The sequence below is a fragment of the Tinamus guttatus genome, unplaced genomic scaffold (assembly GCF_059628265.1).
Source record: "Tinamus guttatus ecotype Peru unplaced genomic scaffold, ASM5962826v1 Tinamus_guttatus_pri_ptg000302l, whole genome shotgun sequence".
Taxonomy (NCBI): Eukaryota; Metazoa; Chordata; class Aves; order Tinamiformes; family Tinamidae; genus Tinamus; species Tinamus guttatus.
The window spans coordinates 563,656-590,170 of record NW_028288836.1 but is presented as its reverse complement, the minus strand read 5'-3'; the positions used below and the strand labels follow the sequence as shown (position 1 = coordinate 590,170).

The 26,515-nt window shown below is 42.0% G+C and overlaps 1 protein-coding gene across 1 annotated transcript in view; it reads right to left on the bottom strand.

The window, feature by feature from the left end:
- Positions 1 to 26,515, bottom strand: part of FBXL7 (F-box and leucine rich repeat protein 7) — a 162,453-nt gene that overhangs the window by 67,727 nt on the left and 68,211 nt on the right. The window lies entirely within an intron of this gene.

Genomic DNA, 26,515 nt, shown 5'->3' with positions numbered 1-26,515 from the left:
CGGGTTGATTTTTTAATAATTATGGTCACTTTATGTCCTTGAATATTGAGAAGGGTCTATGACACCAAGTAAGTGGTTTTATTCCTAGGCTCCCAAGCCCAGATCCAGTCCATAAAGGTCAAATTACTCTACTTGGAAAAATGAAAATCAAAAAATCAAAGTGAGAGTTGGATGATGTCCATCCTTCTTGGTAAAGATATGATCATTACAGGCATGATCTGCTTTTAAGCACCTCAAGTTCAATCCAGCAAAGCCATACAGGTTAAATACCCTGTAATAACCCCAAGCACACCGTGAAAACAAGAGGCTCAATTCCACCCACACTGCTGGAACTGGATCAGCTAAGGGACTTGCAATCCAAGTTAGTGTCTTCTTCATGTGCTGCAGGAAGGAGAAGAGGAGGAGAAGCAGCTTGGTTCTGAGATAGATGTCTCGCAGAACCCAAGAACGGAGACCCTGCTCTAGCCTCAACAGCACTCTGCAGGGTTTTCCTGTAATTCCTGGTAATTTCCTGTAATTTCCTGGTTTTCCACAGCTAATATTTCCTTCATGTCCCACTTCTTTCCAGTAAAGCAGCCCAATCCACAAGGCATAAGCAGAAAATTTATCTCCTGTATTACTGATGTTCAACCGTGTTACTGATGTTTAACTTTTCGATTGCATCTCCTACAAAGCATGCAACTGATGCAACATGAACCATGTACCAGAAGCAAACAAGAATCTTCGAAGCAGTCCTAAAGCATCTCTGCCCTTAAGACAAGAAATTCCAACTCAGCACAGCCCATATCTGGGAGGAGCTTCCCCCATCTTTCTTTGGACCAAGTTTAAAAAAAAAGAAAGTTGCCTTGCCGTGCATTTACTCAATGAACAGTGGTTTTAGGATGTAAGCAGCCTAGCACACTTAGAAAAACAGATGATAAAAAACTCCAAATACTGCTAACCAACATTATACCTATATATCTCCTTTGTATACAATGGTATATTCTAATATATATATAACAATATATTCCGATTAAAAAATTTAACATTATTGCAACACAAAACAATATAATATTATTATTATATGTTAGCACAATAATTAAGTGCTAAAATAAGCATTTTTACTTAAGCCAATTGTTACATATGCACCTTGATTTTCAAGGGTAAAACGCAGTTCTTTTCTGGAGAACATGCAAATAAGAAATTGACAGGCGTGGAGTAGACTTCAGGTACTGTACAACAGACATTAGCTAAAGGACATGTGTGAAAAACAAAAGCAAGAATGTGAGACTACATGCAGAATCATCAGTCCAAAGAGAATGCAAGATGAATAAAGTATCTGAATTAACTTACGGTAAAACAGGGTGATAAAGTGATACAGCTCTTAAAAATTCTGTAAAATTAATACATTACAGAAAAATACTTAAAAATTATTTCACAGAATTTTGAATCCAAGATTAGGGAACTTCAACCTAGATTTCTCTATCAGCCCATCTGAACAACTTAATCTTGCAATTCCAATACACACCTTCTCCAATCTTCTGGAGATCAGTGAGAAGTATGCCTGAATGCTGCACACAAAATAAAAGCACTTCTCACAGATGCAAAAAAGATGCGTGCTGGTATTCAGCCTCCCACCATCCTATTAGAAGGTCAGGTTGTACAAACATTCCGGACAGACTTCAAGTTTAACTTTAAATGATACCATGAATTTATGCTTCTACAATTTATACAACTATTTTACCAACAGGTCCCAAGATAAAGCAGCTGCTTCTTGGAAATTGTCTCACTTCAGTACAGAGCTAGGAGCACAGCAGAATAAATAAATTTATTTTAAAATCCCATTTCTTAAGCAACATTTGACTTAATGGAGTAATACACGACACAGTATTAGGGTGTGATGGACATATAAAACGTTTGCATCTGAGCACTCCTGGCTACTTCTTGCTTGACTTCTGGGAGGGCAAAACGCTGAATTTTGTCCAATTCTTTCAAGTAACAGCTGCCACCCCACACCACAGCAAATGGCAGCTTCACGAGATCAGAGCAGAGGCCACACTCATGAAGGTAGAAGCTGCAGATAGTTAGAAAAAAACATATTTGTGGACTGATACTTTTTTCCCATTTACAAAGAAAAAGCAAAGAATTGATTATTTTGAGATAAAGTACTACTGAGAGTGGCATGAGGGAAACTACTGAGAAATAAAGAACGCTAGTTATAACTTAAGTATCACCGTAGCTGAAGGCTATAGGACGATTTCATTACCTACGAAAAATAAGTCCACTGTCATTCACTCCTTGGCAGTGAAACCAGCACTATCACTACCTTGCTCACATGCACACTGGTAACACTCAAGGAAGTTCAATAAGAGAAATAACAATTTCATTCCTCATCCTTTTACTCCATATTAAAATTCCACCATACAAGTGGAACCTAATCCTCACTGTCAAACCATGCTGATGAAATGCTAGTGAAAATGCATTAGTCACCAGTTAAGAAAATGTCAGCCAGTTAAGAAAGCTATGAGGGTTTCCCTATTTGACTGTACCTGAAGAAAACAGACTGTACACAAAGAAAAAAAAAAAAAAAAGAAAAAGAAAAAGTTGAAAAGTAAGCAAGGGAATTGATGAGATAATGTTAAATACAGGAGCTTTTACGTCACGTCTGCCTACCTTTGGGTTACAAACAGGGGTCTCCTTTTACCAGGCTATGCTGTTGAAGGCATGCTGCTAAGCGTGCAGCACGCTCAGTGTCAGCCTGTGCTGATACCAGAGGATCCACAGTCATCCTCAGAATGGTATCAAGTAATTTTGGCAAGCCAGGGCACACATTTACCAGACTGTCAAATCGCCAAGGGCTTCTCCCAGGCTCAGCAGCCTGCAGCAGAGCTGCCTGACTGCCCGGGCCCGGATCCTTCAGCTCTAGCACTTACCCCGGCAGCCTAAGAGACAAAGCAACAGAAGAGAGTTGGCAGGCAAAAACAAAAATGCAATTTTATGGGCTAGCATATACCCACAAAAACAGTGGTGGAACACAAGCCCCATCAATATAGGACCACAGGGACCCCTGTTTATGTAACGTGAAGCCAGAACACATTAAACTCTCAAGCTCTTTCCAGTGTTAGAGGTTTGCAGCATGCGCTGTACAGCCCTTGGAAGGCTCTCCGATTTCCTCTGCCAGCAAAAACAGCACAGATGGAACTGTCAAGTCCTCTTGTTTAGTGGCGCCTGCTTTTCTAACACGTGACTTCTTTCAAATAACAACCACTACTTGTCAAATAAACTCAATGTATTTTCCAGTACCTGCAAAAAAATATTCTGAGGAAAAAGAATGAGCTTCCAGAACTGACAATCTGCAACTTCTCCTCAAAAACCTGTTCTAGACTGTCTTAATGCTTCATGTTATTACATTCCTACATACCAGCAAGAATCTAGAATAATTTTTACTGTTACTTATGACACATCTCACCACTGCTTCGTTTTTCCACAGCCAGCAAACTACGGACACATGCTCAGTGCTGTGAATACCACAGATAGAGAAGCCAGGTGTGTACACGGGGCTCAAAACAGTTCCACCACATTTAAGGTCCCTGTCTTCAAATCCCCACTTACAATCTCTTTCCTCCTACCACTCAGGATTCAGAGGCTCCAGGGTATCCTCAGTCACATCAGTGGGAAGAGAGGAAAGCAAACACTAAGGCGTACTTGAAAGCTGCCCTTGGAAGCGGGATGGCACGAAAGCTCACTGCAATCAAGTCCTGATGCTGAGTCGGAACCCAGTCTGACTCCTGCCATTCAACTTGACCTCACCTAATGTGGGTTTCACTGAGCCACTCACGGTCGTTAATGCAGGACATATAAATATAAATCAAGCTGTTTGTTTAAATACGTTATTCTTATTAAAAATGCACCTATTCCATAACGTTTCCTTCATAGAAGGAAGCTGCAGCCCTCCAACTAAAGGAGGAGCTAATGAACACACTACTAAAAAGCTTTTGTTGCCTCCAAAAAAAATTGCGTGGGAAGTTTTCAGCAAAATCACTGTCACCAAATAAAATCATCTAACAATTAGTTTTAAGCCATAAACTTTCCATTATGAAAGCAGCAGTAATAAACGCTGTATTAAAAAAAAAAAAAAAAAAAAAAAAAAAAAACCTAAAGAGAGAGAACCAGCAGAGCTGTAGTTAATCAGAATACCAGGAAAGGAAAAAGCAAACTTGGAAGACCGACATTGGCACAATCCTTGTTGATAAAAAGAAGCAGCAGGAAGCAGGCAGTTCATGTGATATGGCTTAGGCAGTACAGATGCAAAAAATTAGGGATCCACAGCCACAGAAAAACAAGTACTTATATCAAGAATACACAATATGCTTAAAAAGGTCAGTGAAAGGGCTACTCATAACAGGCACTTTGCTTTTTATGATTTAATTGATTGTTTCTGGGGCAAATTGTTATATTTTGCAAGTTTGGCCTGGCTGAGCTACAGGAAGCTATTTCATAGTTCCTGTTTCACTACAGGTGCAGCATCAAGACCTGAAACTGCATCTTTTTCTTGTAAATTCGCAAGCACTTGAAGAACACAATCAAAAGCTAAGCGCAACAAGAAAATTCCTTTTAAAATCATTTAAGGCTGAGCTACACTGATTAAACGTACCAAATACATCAACATAAAAAGAAATCTTTGTGAAAGGTGATCTTACTTGTCCATGCTGTTAGGGCTCTGCATCTCCAGCATATTCCTTGATGCATTAGGAAGATCTCGGCCATCTGGCAAAAAGAACCCTTAGGAAGACCCACAGTTATTCTTGAAAGCAGCTGTAACAAAGTTCGCACCATCAACTTCTCTCAAAACAGGCAGCATTTAGCAAATTGCACCTGAAACACAACTAAAATGCAGAGCGTCTCCCTACTGGAGATAACCATTTAACAGGAAGCAAGCACTGACTGTGGCCCATTGGCTGCTTACACCTTATATTAAGTACACACACTAGTCAACGCTTTGCTCAAGGGCTCAATGTTAGCCAGAGCGGCTGGTGAGTCGGGTCCTATGTACGTACGCAGCCGTGTATACACAAACATGGGGTGCTAGACATGATACTGTCAGTCGCCTTTTAAAAGAAGATTTTAAGTTTGTCGATTCACACCATGTTTCTTGCAGATGTTTCTAAGTGAGTGTTTTTGACTGTGTCTTTGTTTTAAGGGGGGGGCAGTTTTCTTTACTAGGGGCGTGGGGGTAATTTGTATTTTTGAGATTGTTCACCAAAATAAAGAACTCTGTTCCGTGGGAAGACTGGTATGCAAATTTAACAAGAAGAAACAAAACAAAACAAAACACAGTACATGAAGAAAAACAACATGCTTTTTTTTTTTTTTTCCTAGAGGAAAAAGGCAGTGACAGCATGACCATTATTCAGTCCAAAGGTTAATACTCACAGAGCTTCCCCTCAGGTTAGATGCATCTACATCGCTAGTAAGATAGTCACAGGAATTTCCTAGGTTTCCCACATCAGTCAGCTGAATTCCAATTTTTAAACTGTATCGCTTTTACTTGACATAGTGAAAGTTGCCTGGAAAGCATTTCCAGTAGTCCAAAACACTGATGATTTATCAGTTTAGACGTTTCCGCTCGATCCAAAACGAACGCTGCAGCTTGACGCTGAGGCAGAGCGCGTGGCAGCAACACGCTCCGCTTGTGGTCCTAACCCCACCTGCCTCGCTATGCCACGAGACAGGGGTGGTCGTCAGAAACAGAAATAAGGCCAATAGGGGAACAGAGGAGTGCCTTTTTCACTGGGGTTTCTGCATTCCTCTCGACGCTCTCGTTCAACCCAGGCACTACCCTGATTCTCCTCCGAGTGAGCAAAACAATGTTCATGTTCCAGACTAGGCTGTCGTACTGCTCAGTTGTCTTTAATATGGACTATGACTCCTTCAGTACAAGCATGAACAGCGAAAAATCACACAAGGATTCCCTCCTCAAAGCCCTTCTTTGTGAACATAAGAATTCCCTGAACAGTCAGAAACAATGGGTTTCGAGAGGATTTGGAAGTTTTCAAGTGTTGCCGACATCACCTCTTCCTCAGTAAGGCTCAGAAGTAGGATGAGGGAGGATGCAAGACCACACTGCTCGGTCCAGACCCTGCACCGCGAGGTTGCAAACTCTCCTCCTTGCCTACCTGCAGATGGGGCTGTCGCTCACGGACAAACAGCCCATTTCAAGTGCAACACCACCGCCCGGACCAGGCACCACCGCGGGACTGCAAACTGCACCACGCCAACCCCAACACACGGTGCTTCCGAGGAAAGGGAGCTGACCAGACTCTCGGAGACATTTTGGTGGCATTTATTCTACTGCTGGGACTGAGATTTCTAGGTGAGCCACTATCAAATCTGTTTCCACAGAAAAGTGGGGATATCAGGTAGTATTCAGAATCGTGGCCATCACACCAGGAGAGGAAAGAAAGGTGCTGGACACTACACAACTCACCCCTCAGTCTGCTCGCCAAAGGGGACTGCAGTGTCCATCCTGCTCACCTGGTTAAACAGCCACGTGGGAAACAGCACCTCATATTAGCTGTTTTTTGCAATTGCTTTCCCTAAAGAAGGCCAGATGCCAAAGACATCCCTGCATCACAGTAACCTCACAAGTGGTTTAGTCTGGGGAGGTATTTTTTGATTTGGAGAGGGATGATGGCAGTGAGGCTAGAAGATACTTAGCAAAAAGGACACTGAAAAGAACGCCGTCGCTACATAAGAAAGCATGGGAAATTAGAATGGTGTATGCAAATAATGATTTGCCAGATTTGGTTTACCACATAATGGTAAAGTGTAGATCTGTGCATAGAAGAGGAGGCTAACACCTCATAACAGGTCTAGCTTTTCACTGTCTTTCCTATGTGAAAGCCAGTAGGTAAATTTCACTTACAAATACAGAGATTTTCGGGGGGGGGGGGCGGGGGGAAGGGGTAAGCTTAATGTTCAAACATCAGATTTTGTAATTATAGAAAAATACACCTAATACAGTGCATCTGCTTCACTTTCGTTCTCTTCTTATAAAACAACTGCACTGCTGAGTGCTTCCAGATAGCTTCAAGAAGATACACAGATCAGTTAATCCTGGCTACTAGAAAACTGCCTTGATTGGCCTTGCAATGGGCTTAAAGTTTTATTTATTTACTTATTTTTGAGATCCACAGGAAACACAAGCACCTATAACACCAAGCTCTGTGCCAAAGGAGAGAGATGTGTGTCCATACGTGAGGCTGTGACAAAGGGAGACACCTTGATTCTCCTCGTCCCCTTTTGCTCTCAAATGTCTTGGCTGCTGCCTGATAAAGAAATACAAGAAAGCAGCAATGCAACAACAAAACATTCTCACATTCCAAGCATTAGCATCACATATGCTGAGCACCAGACTCAATTATACTTTTAAATACATTACAGATGTCGCTCCAAACAAATGGATGCAAGATGTACAGTCAGATACGAGCTCGCAGACCGGCGTTAGAAAATAGCTGACAAAACACAGGCAATGCTGCCTGTGCTTGGCCAGCACAAACCTTCTCCCCGTTCCCCTCCCCCTTCTCCCCCCTCATTTTCTTTAGGAGTTTTGGCAGCTGTGCCCCAGTTTTTTCAAATCATTCTTCTAATTGGGTGTTTCTATGGAAACAGACTGGAAGACGCAGTACCTCCCTATTAATGGCTATAAAAACAGGAGATACACCAGGAGAAACCAAGAAGGTCGGAGAATAAAAATACAATGGGAAAAGTTCTGCCTAACAGTGAGAAACTGCCCAGTCTTTAGCAGCTTAAAAGCTCCGGGCGAGCAGGGACCAGAGCAAGGCTGCCAAGTAACCAGCTCTGATGTGCAAGGACAGCTTTCTCCTGGAACGGGGCAGAGCACAAAGTCGCCACGAAATCTCTGCACGGCCTGAAGTGCCTACGCCGGTGGCACAACAGCCTGTCTTGGGTCAGACCCTCCAGAACCCGCGACAGGAGCCTCCCGCGAGTCCGTTCTCTGCAGCCGCTCGCTCCGGCAGCCAGGACACGCACATGGTCTCGGGAGGGACGTTTCTCCGGAGGGAACCCTAACTGAAGGGGTTGAGACTTGACGGCTGCATCGTGGCAGCCCTTCTCATCCCCAAAACCTACGGGGCAGAGGGTGGGCGCTCGGAGGGCGGTCGAGGGTCGCGGAGGAGCTGCAGCGCGACACCAAGCGAACAGGACGGGGCCAGCACCACCACCAGGGCGAACAGCGCGAGACTCGCTGAAAGGTCCTCCCAGACCCCAGAACGCAACACAACTCATCATGCTGGGCGTTTGCAAGGCTCATTAGCACATGTTTATCTCTCATAACGAAGCTTACTATGCAAAAACACATAACAACGAGACAAGTGCTGCTGGAAATTCATGGAATTTCAGCCTTCAGCAGTGCCAGCAACTTGCTGCCAACCAAGTTCTGCTGTCAATTATATCAAAGCAATTGAACCCTGTAACTTCACTGGAGTAATAATGAAGAATTTGTTAGTATATTTTTAATATAGATGCAACAAGATAAATAATCTCTATACCATACCTTCTGAAAGAGAGCATTTTAATTTTCAGCAAAGAGATAAATAAAATTTATTAAACAGTGCTCGACATTGAGAAGTGGTGCCTAGGGCAAGTCAGGGATTTTTAGCCTTCAAATATGCATCTGAAATCTGCTGAAAGTTTTATGCTGTTGGAGCAGCAAGGAGTAGCATTATGAGGATTTTTGTTCAGGGCTATCGGGCTGGATCTTGCTTGAAAAACCTTGTTAGGAAGCTGCACAGAGAACTGCTGTGCATGTTGGTCTAGTGATTTTTAAACAATAAAGCAGTTAAGCTAATCTGATCTCACTGCTGCCAGAGTCCAAGAGCTCAAGTTAAGGTCAAGCAGACAACAACAGGTCATGAAGAAAATTAAAGATTAAATTAGGTGGCCAGCTGCCAAGTGTTGCCTTGGCATCCACAGTTTATTCTTCACTCCCATCCTAGCCCACCTTCTCCAAGAAATTTTCTTTAACAGGATGGTGAAATTTTACACACATCAACGGACCTGATAAACCAACTGAAAATTCCAGCGCCATCAGGGCTGACTTTTCTTATGAATTACCACCAGTTCAGTCCCCTCTAACAAAGCTGTTTCACTATATTCGGAAATGGTGACACATGTCTTCGATAATTTTTCTATGTGCTCTCCTACTGTAACTATTACACGTTTTTCTCACTGAGGTGACGGCTGTTCCTGTCTGCCTAAGAAACATAAAATATATTAGTAGCTACTCTCCTGGTACAAAGCAATGCCCTCTAGATGCATCTGTGAGCAGAGTTCACAGAGTAACTGGTGCTTACTCTAGCATGGTAACAAAATCCTTTTTTTGTTCTCCTTTCTTTCCAAGGATGTTAAATTTGCAGCCTAAGAAAGAAGATGCGCAGCAAATTCCACACTTCCCGAAAAGGCCATTTTATGACCTCAAAAGAGGCAGAGAACATGGCACAGAAGAACATTTTACAAAGCTCTGATTCCTGTAGCTGCTCTAGGGAAAGGGTGGCTCCAGCTGAATACCACTATGGTGATCACTAATCTCCAAGGGTGTCTATTGCCAGCGCTGCATGCTGCTCACACATGAATACTACAAAGACTTGAAAACCCAAGCAGTGCCTCTCTACACAGAGTTCTCCTGTGAGACACAGCAGGGCTCGAAGGGCTCTCTAGCCGTGGAAGCCGACCACAAGTCTTGGGAGAATGGGCACCAGTCAACAGGAGATGCTAAGGCTTGGTTGGTTACTCACATCCAGACCTCTTTCGCCAAAAAACAAAATAACACACATACACAAAAACAGCACACTACTTTAGAAAGAAAAATCGTATTATGCAAACATACCTCCAAATCATGTGGGAATAATACTCCTTAAGTGCTTGGCATATTAAGCCAGAGGAAAAAAAGCACACGAGGACATGTTAGCCCATTAATATCTTGAGAGAGCACGTTCAAGAACGGTGCAAGCTGTTACCTCAAGCCTTCAGCCATTATTGACTTTGTACAAAAGCTTACTCACATGGTCTCCTCATGTAGCGGTTTGAGGGAGCAACAGAAATTAACTGAACATCAATAGAGGCCTGGATGTTCACCCCTTATATCAGTTATCTACCAAATATCAAAACAGAAAATTCATAAATAAATAAATAAATGGCTACTTTCATTGCCTAAGTAAACTTGTTATGTGTAACAAGAGTTCATCTTTTACTACAGCACTAGAAAGAATTCTCACTCTCGTCAGCTTCTGAGCAGTAGCCCTGATTTCCCAATTTTACTGTGAACTCAAAGTCTTAACATACAGACCACTCGTTTCAGTACTGCAAGCCACTTGTTAAGGAAAAAAGCTGAAAACAAAACCACAAATAAGACACCTAATTATTCATTTTTAACGCCGCTTATAATACTCCTAAGTGTGAGACCACTCTCACTCCATGCTCAGGAAAATCAAGAGCAAAAAGTATGTCTCAAGGACAAGTTTCCTAGTTCCTATTAATCTGAGGAAAACCACCTGGCATTTCAATAAAATTATTACAAAAATATCTGTTTCCTTTAAGCAGCCACATAAGAAAAATGCTCGCTGCTTGCAGAAGAGTGGGCCTGGTTCCTTATTTGAAATTACTTACTTTTAACAGCCTATAAGCTCGCTTCTGAAACAGTCAAAACCCAATTTCATAGGAAAACTTTCGCAACTTCACGCACGAGAGAAACCCCTACTGCTCGGACCACACACACACACATGAATTAAAGACTTACAGGGCTCTCTCCCAGACAGTAGGCCAAAGTCACTCCTAGATCCAACATGAGGTAGGCAGCTGATTTACTACAAAGTCAATTGGATAGGCTGTTTAGAAAAATAAATGTTTGCACGTTCCGGACAATCCGAGCTATTTCTGATGCAGAAAACCAGCTCCCATACAACCCATATACACACTCCCATATACACACGAGGAATTCTTGCTGCCACCGAGCTGGACAGCTGTGGCACATCATTGTCATCTTCCATCGCTACCTTAGGCTTTTGGTGCAGGCACTGCTACAATTATTTTTAGAAGGACAGAAAAGGAAATTACCTTCTTAAAAAAATTAATACTGCAGATTACTCACCAGTGTGCTGAGCCAAGGGAGAGGAAATCGAGGAATCATGTTCTATCCAAGGTCACTGCAACATGCGCCCATGCTTAACATCCTATTTCCTCCACGACCGCTCTACCTTCTCAAAACACTGAACCAAGTGGGACCGATTTCTGTCATGACATCTTGAAGGACAGATAAGCAACCATTAAAGAAAAGACTCTAAAAAACTGGGTGGTTTTTAAGACCTGCAGTTGTGCTCTCTCTGTAACTGCCTTCAAGACTTAAGCCCTTCCTTTGAACATCCTCTCATTCAACATCCTCACGCATCTCCTCGCTGCTCTTAAAAGTGGATGGAGAGCAAGTAACAGCCCTGTACGAGCAGGGCCCACAGTCAGCAGCTCCTAGTGAGGTGTTCAGGAGTAGGTTTGGGGACCTCGTGGCACATCCTCGCTACACTCCCGTGCAAGCCCCAACTGCGGTCTGCTGTTTAACGCACAACTGATGCTCTTCAACTTCTCACAGCAGGCAAAGAAGAAACTTTCACCAAGCACCTCACAAACAAGTTAACAGAGTAAGTAAATGAATATACGTGGATTTGAAGCCCTAAACTGCATAGTTCTCTGCTTTTGTTTCTGACTCACCAGGCCTAGCAAACCATGAGGGTTGCTTTTAAACTGTCAAGAGGTTTGACACTCCCCCCTTTCCAAGTGCTGGAAGGCATTTGTGGTGCACCGAGACTTATTACATTTATACTGGAAAACTATTACAGATTATGTTCATTTGTTTCTAAATGCATTGCTGACATTCTCCACATATTCCAAGCCCTATACAATTGTCATTCAGAGCAGTAATGTAATCTAGTTTTATAGAAGCCTGACAAAAATTACGACAATAAAAATATTCAGGTTATCTTAGAAAATATATAGAGAGAATATATATTGCTGAGGCAATGCATATGAAGGGACTTGAATGTATTACCATCTTAAAATTTATTTCAAATACCTACTCTTGCACTTCTCTTGTATCAACTGATACAATTATTCAAACACTTAAACTTTAACTAAGCTATTTCACCTTAGGAAACTGGGGTTGAGGTGATATGAAAAAAAAATCTCACTAATTTTCCTATAGGCATATACTGCATGGATGTACCGTCCACAGACTGACTTTGTTAGAGCACAGGTTAATCTTCCCTTCAGATATGACCCTCTACCACACCACATGTGCACACCTACACATATGCCTTATACTCCCAAATTACTATTTTGAAGTGTACCTAAATTCTGAATGTTAAAAAAAAAAAAAAGTTAGAAAAATCTACCCACATTTTTATTCAGCATTTAATTTTCTCCCATGGATACAAGCAACCTCTGCTCTCCCTAACAATGCCCAGGGTCAGCCTTAACACTTTGATAGTCTCAGAGCAGCATGTTAAAAACTGAAGACATTTATGGAAGGAAAAAAGTAAGGCTGTAACATAAAACCATTATTAGGTACTTGCATCCGTAGGAATTCGTGACTGTTTTGATTTTAAAAAATAAAGTCACTTGCAGACACCAGCTGTAGCCTTGGACTCGAAACAAGGTGAGCCACAAATGATTGCTGACCCAATTCGATTTTCCCTCGAATTGCAACAAAAATCACTGAGGGGCGAGGAGGACTTTGCAGGAGGGTTGCTCACACCAGCGCAGTAAAAACATACCTTTTGGCCCCGAGGTTGAAGCCTGGAGCTTTCCCAGTAAATTACAAGGCAAAGTCGCAACTCATCTGAAGGAATGTAAGCAGCACCTGCTACAGCTATGATTCCTCTAAATCCCAGATGGACAGGAGGTACCTTGCATTCACTCCTTAAACACTTTTGGCTGCACTGTCACAAAAAATAAGGTAGCATTTGGCAACCAGATAGCTCAGATGGCATCACGCAGTTTAGTCACTCAGCACGTGCTCATCTTATGCTTCATATGTACCTCATGAAGCAGATCCACTGCTCCTCTTAAACTGGTTCATGTTTTGAGATTAAAAGTGAAAAGGGCCAAAACAAATCTCAAGTACACACACAAACCAAGTCTGGCATCAGGGACAACATCACCTATGGCTTGTGAAGCAGCTTTGCCGAAAAGGAGGTGAGCAGCCCAATGCACAACCAGTTAAGCACGGTGAACACTCGTGGGGCAAGTCGGCTGCACCCTTGCTGCACGCTCCAACCCACCCTGGAGCCAGCCCACCATCAGGACAGGATCCATAGTGAGCTCCCTGCATCAGCAAGGACAGGACTGCATTGCAGTGGGCACGCGGGAGCAACTGGCAAGTTGAGCAGACAGACAGAGCCCGGGACCTACACGGAGAGGTTGCCACAGCTGCCTCAGGTGACTCTGCTGAAGAAAGGCCAAGGGGACACATCCTGCTCCTGCTCTCTCCAGCTGCCCCAGGAGGCTCACGGAACGATGCCGACAGATCCTTTACAAAGGCGCACTGTGACAGGATGAGATGCCACGGACACCATGAGAGCAGACACAGGAACAGCTGTGAAATCATCTTTGGAAGTAACATGATCCACTTGAGCCTGCTTTGAGCAAGGAGGAGGACAGCATGATCTGCAGGGGTCACTTGCAATTTAAGTTATTGTCTCAGTTTTGCTAAAACAATTCCTTCCTTTAAAAAGGGACGTTTATCTACGTTTTCTTATTCAATCTGGAGAAAACAACTACTCTTTATGGAAGTTTGAGCAACCTGTCCTCTGAAACATGTCTCTTTCCTTGGCTTTCAGGGGACACTAGAAGAGTGACCCTTATGACAGGGTAGCTTTTACAGAACTGGAAAAACTAGGAACATATTCGTCCACAAAATTGTATGAGGAATATCACTAATTGCATTTTAAAATTAGAAGAAGGTAGCTAATTTCATCACAGGAATTACAAGGTGCCACTGGCATCTGAAGTACCAATTAGAAATACTGTGTTTGAATATGTTTTAATTTTTTTGCCTAGATACAGGCAAAAAAATAAAATAGAAAATCCTTGTTTCTAGGGAATTAATATTATTTAGCAGTGCATTATTTAGTGAGGTGCATTGAGGTGACAGAGTGATTACGACTGCAGGGACCTCTAGAGATCATCCAGTCCAAGCCCCTTGTTCAAAGCAGGGCAAGCTAAAGTAGATATAATAAAACTCCTGGTATCCTTAACAGAATTAGCTTAATGGTTTTAGCTGTATACTAATTGTTAAAAGTTGTAACCTTCACACCACAATATCCACCAAAACCAACAGGAAAAAAAGCATTACCAGTTTTACAGATATAAAATTGAAGATTATATATATATATATATATTTTTAAGATGACAGCTAAACCCTACTCTTTAAGAATAGGCAAAGGACACAACACATACTATTGTCTTCCATGAGTTTCTTGTGAGAGACTTAGATTTGTGGAAGTGTGAGTGTACTCTGGAACTGCTGCTGAAGACTCAGGACTTGGAATTTGGACTACAGGAAATCCAGAAAAAATCTCATAATGTCAGGGAGTTGAAAGCTTTGCAGTGAATGAAGTATCACGAGAAATGAGTATCTGCTGAGCTCCAAGCATGCTGTCTGAACCAAAGGATCTCATTAAACTCAGTCCGTAACAGAAACTTGGTCTGTAAGCAGTGACCACTGATTTCCTTCTGAAGCAGCATCAGGGTATCTGCTTGAAATAAAGGACAAACACTCAAGGAATCACCAATCAGCAAAGAAAACTATGACAGGTCAAGCAGCACAAGCATAAGGCAGCAACTGACAAAAGACAAGCTTAACGAGACCTTGAAAGGTTAAGACATCTAGTACTAGGCTCTTCTGGAACCTATATAAGAAAAGGCAAGCAGGGATGTTCTCTGGAAAGAAACGCAGAAGAAAATCATTTAGGAGCACCCGAGTTAAGTAAGAGTAAGAAAGAAGAGCTGTTTTAACTCAAGAGCATTGCTTAAGAATAAATGGGCCTTCTGGCCGTGAACAATTTCAGGCTTTGAATGAAAGAAATACTCTGTATCCTCAGAGAAATAAAGCTTTGAAACAGTCTGCCACAGAAACGGAGGGCAGCATACAAAGCACTTTCGGGATGGGCTCAAGTTAACGAGAGATTGATTGAATCATGCCCTTGCTTCAACGTCCCTTCAAATGCCTTGCTCCCCTCCAGACAAAGCCTATCCTCCTTGCCCACCTTTATTCCAACAGCATGACATCCACACCCTGTAGTGATTTACAACCCTTTTTCAGCCTCCAAAACGTTATTTCACCACTACATGCAGAACAAAAGTTAAAAAAAAAAAATCCAGCTGAAGAAATAGTAACCGAGCATTACTGCTGAAGAACAAAAGCCTTGACAAATTAGCCCGCATAGCCTGTTCCCCTCCAAATGTAATTGATCCAGTTCCAAAATGGATCTGCATGGCAGTAAATCAAGATTGCTAAAACCCTAAATTACTCCGCGAACGAAAAGACACCGAGAAGCATTTCCTCCATCACTAACAGTGTTGGTCCCAACTCTGAATCATAGAATCATAGAATGCTTAGGGTTGGAAGGGACCTCTAGAGATCATCTAGTCCAACCCCCCTGCACACGCAGGGTCACCCAGAGCACGTGGCACAGGACTGCATCCAAGCGGGTTTTGAAGATCTCCAGAGAAGGAGACTCCACAACCTCTCTGGGCAGCCTGTTCCAGTACTTTGTCACCCTCACTGTTAAGAAATTTTTCCTTAAGTTCCTATGGAATTTTTGGTGCTTCAAACACGCACAGGGCACAGTTTGTTAACACGTGTCCAATCCTGCTAACTCGGTTTACGGACAGGCAGTTGGCAAAGCTTCAGCAAGTATTTTGGTGAGAGGCGGTTCTCTGGAAATACTTCCCCCAGAAATAATACTCCATCCTTTGCCCAATTTTAGGAAGAAGTTTACACAATAAGTACATTTGCAAAAAACAATTTGTTTTCTTTGTGAAATTACTGTTTCAATGTTAGAAGGCAACTGACAGGAAAAAGATTTCAAAAATCTGAAAAATACATTTTTTCCCTGTTGGGAATAGCCTTATTCTGTAAATCCTCCTTACAGCAAATTTCTGACCCCTACCTTGCTATATTAAGTATATTCTTTGACTGTTCAACAGCCCTCCTCCATTTTTCTAACCATGTGCTGCGCATCATCCCTCTGTAAAAAGTTAAGATAAAATTTGCTCTCCTGAAAGCTTTCTAGCTATTCTAGAAGAAGATTAGGAACGGAGCAGACGCGAAGTCTCTCCTCCCGCAGCAAAGAAACCCGACTCTCGCAGGCTCCGCAGAACTTAGCGGAAAAGCAGAAGTGGAGCAAGTCCTCAGGAATGCACCGCTTTTTCTGTCATGGCAAAACGCTGCAGACACGCACTCGTGACGCCAGTTTGGGAGCGGCAAGAGCTGGGCCTGGGGATTTACGGCCCATATAGAAAAAGGCTCCTTTTCAGCTGCTGGAGTGTCAAGTGAAAATGGGAACAATGTAACTCAAGCCTCCATAAATTAAATACTCTTCTAAACTGCAGCTAAATTGCTCATTGCTACCAGTTTAATAGTCCCTGCTTGGTTTCATCTTCAGCTTTCTGTGGCTTACATTCCTTGCCTGGATACGTCAGTCTGTATAAACCACAGCAAAAATTGTTCAAACTGCGGTGTCTAGGCAGCAGCTGCGAATGCAATGCCAACAGCAAACCCAAGCATTTAAAAAACAAACAAACAAAAAAAAGCAAAAGATACCACACACACATAAACTAGAAGTTCTCTTTCGTTTGCATGTAAAAAACGAATAATAAAAACGCCCAGACTTTGCAAGGCCTGTGGAGGAGCCAGGTTAAGCCAATTACTCATCTCTGCTAGAAACATTCAGTCACGCTTTGGGGTGCACAAGGCCATGGTGAAAACGGCAAGGGCGCTGGAGTCCTGATGGCCAGAGCAGATGGGGAATGGGCAGGAGCATCAGCGCAGGGGCAGAGCCCGGCCTGGAGAGCTGCCAGGGGCCCCGGCTGCTGCTCCTGGCAGAGAGGAGCCCTACAGCGCGAGTTCTCAGTGCTGTCAGTGGCTTCACTGAAGATCTTTGCAGAGCAAGTCCTTGGTATGAGAAACCACAGCAGGATAATTGGCTGCAAACAGCAACCTTCTGACCTGAGCCCATCCAGACACCATTCAAGTTCCTTCTCCCACTAGAAAGTGATGTGAAATTCAAATTTAGAGCGAGTCTAACCAGAGCAAGTAACACACTTCTGGATGCTGCAAGAGAAGGGATAGGGACTAGTCACACTGATCCACCTCATTACTTTCTGTGACTGAGAGGCTGCATTTGTGGACAAGGAAGAGCACTGGATATCTTTTGCCTCGACTTCAGCAAGGATTTCAATACTGTTCATAAAATTCTTGAACATAAAGTCATAAAGGTCTGGACGGGTGAACAAACAAATGGGCAGAGGAAGGGTTGGGAGACAAAACAGTTGGAAGTGATGCTGCTTTTAGCAGGCAGTTGAACTAGACGTCCTCCCAAGGTGCCCTCCAACCTGAACTGTTCTTTGATCTGCAGAATTATTTGTTTTTTAGACAAAAATGATCACTATAAGGAGAGTGTCACTGCTGCACTGTGTATCAGATTTGCTAGGACATACTTATATTAGTTATATATAAACAACAAACTTATCCAAACAGCCCTTCCTACAGGCATAGATAGCCCATGCAGAAAGAATGAACCATCCCTAGCCATATTGCAAGCCACAGATGGGACTCCCACGTCTCCCTCACCAACCCATAGGATCCCATGTGCTTCACCCTGTGCAACAGCCAGCTCTACCCAGAGCGGTAATATCCGCAGAAGTCTTAACAGGCCTTACTATTAGTCTACCAACTATGAAACAGTCAGGTCCCAATCGCCCAAGATACCAGTATAAGATGTTCTCTGTACAAACTTCACACTACAAATATTTCAACATCCATGCGCTAAGAATGCTTAAAGCATATATGATGGAGCACCAAGTCACCAAGGGTAAGTCCTCATTCTAGAAGCCAAAGGGCAATACAAAGCAAGTCAAACCATATGGTCTGGAACAGTCTGAAACAGACTGCAGCATTTATTTGCATGTCTCATCCAACTCTTGTGTACCATAGTAGGATAGATATAATATAGTTCTGATTCTTACTACCATTAGCAATAGACCACTATTTTCTTCTTTTTTTTCGTATAGCATAACATATCCAACCAATCCTACAATACAGAAAACCATATTTCACTTCCACTGCGGAAGCGATGCCTTGGTGGAGGAGAATAGTAGTGTTTTATTTTTACTGGAAGGCGGGGGAAGGAATAAGAACCACATTAAAGGCCTTCAGAAAATTCCTAAATCAGTAGTCTTTCCATCTTCATCATTTGGGATCTTTGGCCAGCCACCACGGTTTGGAGTCTATCTATATAAGTGACTCACTTTTGGAATATTCCAGCTGTCGCTAATCTCCCAGAAAGACATCTGAACAAATGAAAATGCTGTAGCATCAGTCTGATATCCACAGCTAGAAAACATCACATTAATAACTTGGTTTTATTGCAAGCCTCAAAGCACTGCTGATATAAACGCACTTTGTCCCTTGGCTTGGGCAATCAACGTGCCTTGCGTTTTTAACGCAAGATATTTCTATTACTGTACCTGACTATACAAATTCATAGAAATTCATGCTGTTAATACTGCTCAACATTATAGTTCACACTTCTTCAGTGCTTGTTCCTAGAATTCCAAAATTACTGCTTTAAATTAGGAGTCTGAAAGCCCATTTCCAGATATTTCACCAGAGAAAGGACTTGAGCTGCAGTTTTGAGGACAGGCGAGAATAGCCACAACTGTTTTGCACTATTGCTTTCAGCTCCACACTGTATAGCTGCAGTTCAGAAATGCCATTTAACTATTCTGTAAGCTGACAAGGCACCTTCATTTCAGAACTGGCTACTCTATGCACAAAAACATCAAAAATTCATCACATCTAATGCACGGCCAGCAGCGGGGGAGCTTTTACAGGTTCAAGTTACTTCAGATGATTAAACACCTGATTTACAGCACAAGCACTATTTGCCTCTGCAAGGGGCACAGAAGGAGGACTTCAGGTTTTGTTTGCCGTGGCTCCAATTTTGCTTCAATAAGTCAATTGTGGGTGTAAGTTACCAAGCAGAGGCCTCTGCAACTTGGCCCACAGCGCACATACTCGTTACGGTCTTCAGTTTGCTGTTCTCATTTTAATCCCCTCTGCTCCTAGCATCTGCAAATTGTTTAGCAAATTTAAGTCCTTCATTTTTCTCCTTATGACCCAGCTTGCTTTCCTGCAATATTTCATCATCAGATCTGTAGATCTGCCATCTTTCCAACGTCATGTTTAATGAAGCTAGACAACAAATGATACTACTTCTAAGCAACCACCACCAAGAAGCTGCAGCTATCGGGAACAGGCACACTGCTTATTTAAAATACTGCTGCCACAAACTAACAGGCAGTGTGGAACACTAACAGTATGCTTGGAAAGACTTTAAAAGATAGGCATGTATTTAAACTCCAGCCATACTATCCTGTCCTTGGGACCTACTTCCTTATAATGGGTAAGTGGCATTTACTACTGGGATGTTAACCTCATTACAAAATATTTAAATTATTTATCTATTTTTACCCCTAACACAAAAAAGGCAGGTAAATAGCAGCACACCATTATGTTCTTCAGCAAGGTCTCTAATACATGCAAAACATTTTTCTAGGATGTAGATTTTATATTCATCTCATCACTTGCCCTATGCTTCAGCTCACATGCCAGCTTTCCCTCGTAGAAATGGGCAAAGATACATAATACTGCAGTAGAGACATGGACACGTTTCTGGAGAACATGGTAGAGAACTATTCTTACTAGAAACCCCACACAAACACTGAACCAGCAGAGGAGTAAAGTTCAAGGGCAGCACCCCATTACCCCTTAAAATAAGAAGCACAAGAAGAACCAGAGAGATTGAGAGAGGGAGGCAGAAAGGACCTGGAAGGCAGAGAAGAGAACCGCTCCCTCGCTTCACATTTCAATCAGTTGCACATTTCCAGACAGCTGTTCTGCTTCAAGCGAACAGCCTAAGTCTGTCTTGGGATGTGAAGGGCTTTCAGTTGGCTTTCTCTTAACATGTTTCTGGCTAGAGAGGGATAATCTGCCACTGAGCATCTCTATCTACATAACCTAATGAACTAGGATTACATCTCACATTATTAAGAACAACAACAAAAAAAAAAAACGACAAAGCCAAAAAGACACTAATTCCCCAAAACAACAAGTATTTTTCCCCGTTTGCCCTAAGCCCTACTCCCTCTGTCTACCCCCAGCCCTGCTCCCCTTGTACGAGAGGAGCCAAGAAATCAGAGTCCTCTCGTACTTACTGACCATCAATAAGCAAATGAAGTCACAAACTCACTGAAGCACCATGATGCTTAAGAGGATGAGTGGAAAGGCTTACCAGCAGTTTGTCTTAAATGTGCCTAAGCTGTTCTGCCTGGATATACCAGAGTTACCTTTTGACAGATAAAAACTTAAGGAAAAGTTTTTCTAAAGCAAAGGAAAACAGGTGTAGGTGGGGGTAGAAACTAACCATGCTTCAGTATTTGAGAACTAACGGTACTTCTAAAAGGATGACTTAACCCTATACAGCAGAAGCACATTTGGGCCAGTATTTTCAAAGCTATACAAGACCAAGAAATAACAAAAATCTGTAATAAAACAAACACTAAGTTGAGTTATCATCATCAAGGCTTTATGCAACAGGCTTTTAAAACAAGGCTAATTGCAAATGTTAAAGGCATTGTATTACACTTTTTTTTTGTCTATGTTAGTTAAAAATAAAGTGAGGCTTGGATGCATGTTTGCAAACATATGTTAAGAATTTCCCTTTTGACATAAGTGAATCAAGTGCTTTGAAACTCAATGTGAAGGCTCACAACTGACCAAACAAGTCTATTTGAACCAAAATACACTGGTTGGCACTGTAGCAGGTCTTCTCCTTTTTGCTGCATTAACCAGGGGCAGAAGGAAGGTTTGGGATGAGGATATAGAGAGCTACACTTCTTACTGACTAGCCCGAGGAGGCAATACTGCAGAAAAACTAACTCGCTCCAAAGACAAGATTTAGATGATCTTATGAAGCAACATGCCACTGCGTCTGTTCTCACTGACCAAGCACTTGTCTTGCAGCATTCTCCCACTTTAAGACCCGTCTGGAGGTGCGCCTGCCTCTTTCCAATACAAAGGCAAGGCATTTACAAGAAGCATTTGAGAAGTCCAAGTACCATTCTCTAAGTTTGTGAGAAATCATGAGTCTCCATGAATGGAAAGATGGTCAGTAATATTCCTCAAGTGAACACAAACAGAAACATTACCACTTTGAAAGTAACACTGAAAGGGTATTTTGTGGCACTGATGTCTTCACCGGCTATCACAAGTGGTCAAGCCAGAAAAGGATCATTCAAAGTTGTCAGGTGTACATCACAGGCTCTATAGGGAGACAAAAACTTGCTATAATCAATTCTTTTTTCCTCTGAACTGTTTATATTGTTGCCTGTAGATAATTACTTTTAAAAGTGTGCAGGAAATCTAACTTTGCTTTAAATGTAGACATTAATTTGGAGCAGACTCACTGCCTTTTATTTGCTGAAGACAGGCTGAAGTTGCAATAATTATGTTTATTAATGATATATATCTTAGAAGATCATTAAAACATTCAGACTTGTAGATATGTTACATCCCTTGAAGAAGTCATTGGTTATTTTGAATTATAGGTATAAAAATCCACTGAGTCCAACAGTATTCAAAAAGATAAAAGATGGGTTCGAAAAAACATCCTTTACAGAATAAGAATGACCATATAATGCAAAGCAAGACTTGGAACTGCAAATGCAAGAGTTTACAGCCTTTAAACTGAGTAAAACTTTCCCTTCTCACACACATATTGCTTATATATGACTCAGCAAAGTAACACATTAAAATGTGTTTTTTTTTTTTTTAATCTTTTTCCCCCCCACCAAAAAAGCCAGCACACTGCTGAACGGATGTGCTTCATTTACTCCTCAGTTTATTGTCAGTAAACCCTTTTGAAGTCTCCTAGTAGCTGCTAGGAAGTTCGCCAGTTTAACACAACAAAATTCCTTTCTAATGCAGCTTTAAACTGCTTTAAACTCAGTCAATATTCAAGTCTCAAAAAGAAAAATAAAACACACTTTTTCTTCCCCCATTATTCTGGCACCTCTGCAAAATGACTTGAAAAGGGTACTCAACATCACAGCTTTACACTGCCTTCATAAAGATACAGATAACTTTTAGAGAAAAGTCAGGAGGGGCAAAACAACAAAACAAAAAGGTCCAGCAGTTGATCCATAACCTACTTACACAGTAGAGCACTCTCAATCTTCCACTGGGATAGAGCAAAACACCCTGCATCAGCTGATGAACCACACTAACATCACTATGCACAGAAAGCAGCACTCAACTTGGAATATCACACCTACTATATTAAAAAAGGCCAATGCTCACCAACGCTTTTTCAAGTCTGAACTGAATATACTCTGTATTCTTTTAAGAGGTGTGGGACAGCTCCAAGTGACCAATAAGCACACATTTCCTTGGGAAATTCCTGGATGAACAACGTTACACACGGAATTCTGCTTTTGTGACCACCCCTGGCCTGTAATACCTGTGACAGTGAGTTAATGTCCTTGTTAAATAAATCACAGCTCGTTATTGAGTCATGGCGCTCGGCCTCCACAAGAAGCAAAAATGCCATGTACTAGAAGGAATGGATCTGCTGTTGGGCAGATTTTTTTTTTTTTCATGCACCACTGTATTCATCACTCATGGTTCCTATCTCGTATGCAGTTATGAGATTCAGAGCCAACATTTTGATATGCCTTAATTCCTGCAGACTGCATGCCATCACTCTGAGGGGACGGGTCAAACTCTGCTCTCTCATCAAAGCAATGCCTCAGGAGACACTGAACAAAACTGAGGCATTTTTGGAGCTTTATATTGCTTTATGTATATAACATATATATACACACACACATCTACATATTTATATACATGTATATATATGTAGCTTTGTATTTTGGAAACTTGCCGATAGTTTGTCCACTGTGCTGATCAAGAAAAGTAAATAAATCTTTACGACTACTGCAAGAAAGTAAGTTTTCTGCCAGGTTGTGTGCAGGTATGACCTCTCAACATGAAAAGCAAGACTCTTGAAGCCAGAGGATTAAGTTTCCGTAGCTTTTATATTTCCTTCCCTACAGTACATTTTCCTAGGCAGCCTATATATGGTCAGAGCGCATTATCCAGCTGCTGCACATACTGTAACACAGGTCTCCACGTTAACACAGCTTCGTTGTTTGAGGCAACATTGACCAATACTTGAAGAAAAGTTAGATCAAGATGAGGTTTACTTGCAAGAAACGATGCTGAAAAACAAGTATTTTGCTTTATTTCGGTTCACGTTCTGATGTCATATCTCAAGACACTTTGTGACGTCAGTAAAATGAAATGACTGAATCAGCGACATGACTTCCCAGAGTAAAATAAAGGCAAATAATCACTTCTGCTTTTGCACTTCAAAGTCACACTTTTTAATTTCAAGTTATAAAACACAAAGTAAGGTCATAGAGTAAAGCTGCATCTTTACACTTAGTTCATAAGATTTTAAGACTGTCAGTCATTTAATACAAGAAAAAAAATATGAACAATTACATATAGCTCAATTTGCTCAGTTTAAAGAACACACTGGTTAGTGAGTTTATTAGTAAAAGCCATTAAAAAGATTGTGAACTGATTTAGGCAAAGAGTCATTTAAAACCAGCTACTCAATTTCAGCTTCCATCTAAGCAAAAGAATAAGCACTCAGTAGAGAGTTATTTTGTGGCCTGCAATATTCATTAAGTGCTTGCTCCTGGATTTGCTGGCACACTTCAGCCCAGGGAAGGTCAAACCCAACGTGACAGGTCCATGCAAGGTTGAATTACCTCAGAAAAAAAGATACAATCAAAATTTTGCTACAACATTTCCACAGCAGCAGTATCCATTAGAATCTGCACTAATAAATAAATTAACCTTTTCAATAAAAAAAGCCTCAAATCTCAGACTCATGATTGAACTGAAACCCCAGAAGTTCACACACAATCTATGGGTTCTATCTGAAATCCAGTGCAAGAGATGAGCTCCTTTCCCATTTATTTTGATACAAACACTACCTGGAGAGAGATTTCAGAAAGAACTGATGGCTTCCAGACTGAAAAGTCCTTGACTCTGAGATTCTCGTATCTCTTGGTCTCCTCTAGGAAATGGGCAATAGAAGAACAGCTCATAATTCAACATCAGAGCTGCTCAAAAGTTTACTTTTCCCGGCATGCAGGCTTCCTTGTTCGTTACCACCCATGGATCTGAACCTAACCTCAATGGGAAGCACAACTTGACATGACAACGTAATTGTGCAATTACTGCGACCTGCTCACCGTCCAAAGCAAACGAGCCCAAAAGAAACCAAAGGCAGGCGGAAAGCAGCTGGCAGTTGCATGGAACCACAGCACTAAAAGTAGGGGAATAATGCAAACAGGATAGTGATTGATGGGTATTTTCCTAGTAATATTAACCTCTGCCATAGAATTTGTCAACAGTTAAAAGCAGCATGCAGATAAACCTTTGCTAGTTGGTACTCATTTCTTCTTTCCCCTGGCCCACATCTTACCCTTTGGTAACACTGTTCTGGGAAAGCAATAGCAACCATAGACGTTGTTATTCACCATTTAAAACTAACAGTATAAACAGAAACTTTATTACTAGGCAACCAGAGTATGTTAATAGTTGCTACCGGTTTATTGCAAGTCTTTGACCACAGAAAAATACAACAGGCGTGGTCTCTCAAGCCTGCTTTAACTTCATCCCAAAAGAGAAACTCCGTTCAACCGCTAGCGCCTGCTGAGATGGAACCTAGGCCAAGCTCAAAGGCAGTCCTTGGTGCTAGGCGCTGTGAGGAGACAGCTCCTTGAAACCTTCAGCCGGCTGCAGCCCGGGCTAACTTTGAATTTCTGGCCTGGGATGAGGAAATGGTGTTGCCAGATGTGGCTTCACCAGGGCTGAGCAGAGGGGAGGGATCAGCTGCCTCGACCTGACCTGTGGGCAATGCCCTGCCTCGTGCAGCCCAGGATGCTGTTGGCTGCCTTTGCCACAAGGGCACGTTGCTGGCTCATAGTCAAAGGGCTGCAATTCAAAATAACCCCTACATTACAGTGTTTGCATCCTTGCCATCTGAAATGATCTCAAAACCAACTTAATGCTGGTTCTTCCTGACTGAAAACTACCCTCCCAGCCAGGACAGAGGCATTCAAAGTCACAACAGAGATGCCCAGCAGGTCAGCGTTAGCTCCCAGTGCTGCCATCAAGATTTCCAACTGAATTTGAGCCATTTCTGAGGAAGGGGAGAGAGCTGAAGAATCCAAGCAAATGGAACTCTGACCTTTGCTCTTAAGAAAAACAATCTATCCCATGGAGAGACCTAAAATGCTCACTGGGTGGCACATGCAGCCCTTTTGTACAGAGCTTTGTTCCTCTCCTTTAATAACACTTCAGTAACTGAGAAGCAACATGCCAACAAGAAGTGTTAGTCAGCTACCCAGTGCCACACGCTCACTGAAGGACTTCTCCTCATGCCTTTCTTCATGCCTCCCTTCACGGAGTCACAATACACTTCTGTGAAACCTTGGGAAAACGCAGAACTCCTCTCGTCAGAGGAGCAGGACACCAAGACCAGGTACCATGAGAAAAAAGTGCAGTGATACTTTTATGCCAGGCCACAGGATGAGATACCAGACAGACCTCCTTATTGCCAGAGTTTTGAAACATTCTTCACCCTGAGAGACTGCAGGCTTCTGCTCAAAAATAGCAAGTGTCTCCAAGCACTGGGCAGTTTGTCAACTCCAAGATAATTATCACTACTAGATTATGTCAGTACAACCAATAAGAGAGTTTAATCTGAGGCTTCTGTATATGTACAGCCTCAAAGATTTTTTTTGGGGGGGTGAAGAAGTTGCATTTAAAAGGCATCAGCACAGCTTCAGCACTGACATTAAAAGCTCTCTTTTCAAGAAATGTTTCTCCAGCCTAATCTAATGAAATAATTCATCCATAAGTGCAAGCAATATTTATGCAATCCCTGTGTGATCTTAAAACAGAGGTCATTGTTTTTCAGAATTCATTAAACAGATTGGTATTTACTTTAAAAACTTAAGTGCATCATCTCTTGTTTCTTTGCAGAGAAAGCCTCCTATTTTCACAGCTGAAAGCAATAATTTCTATACACAAAAACACTTCCAAATG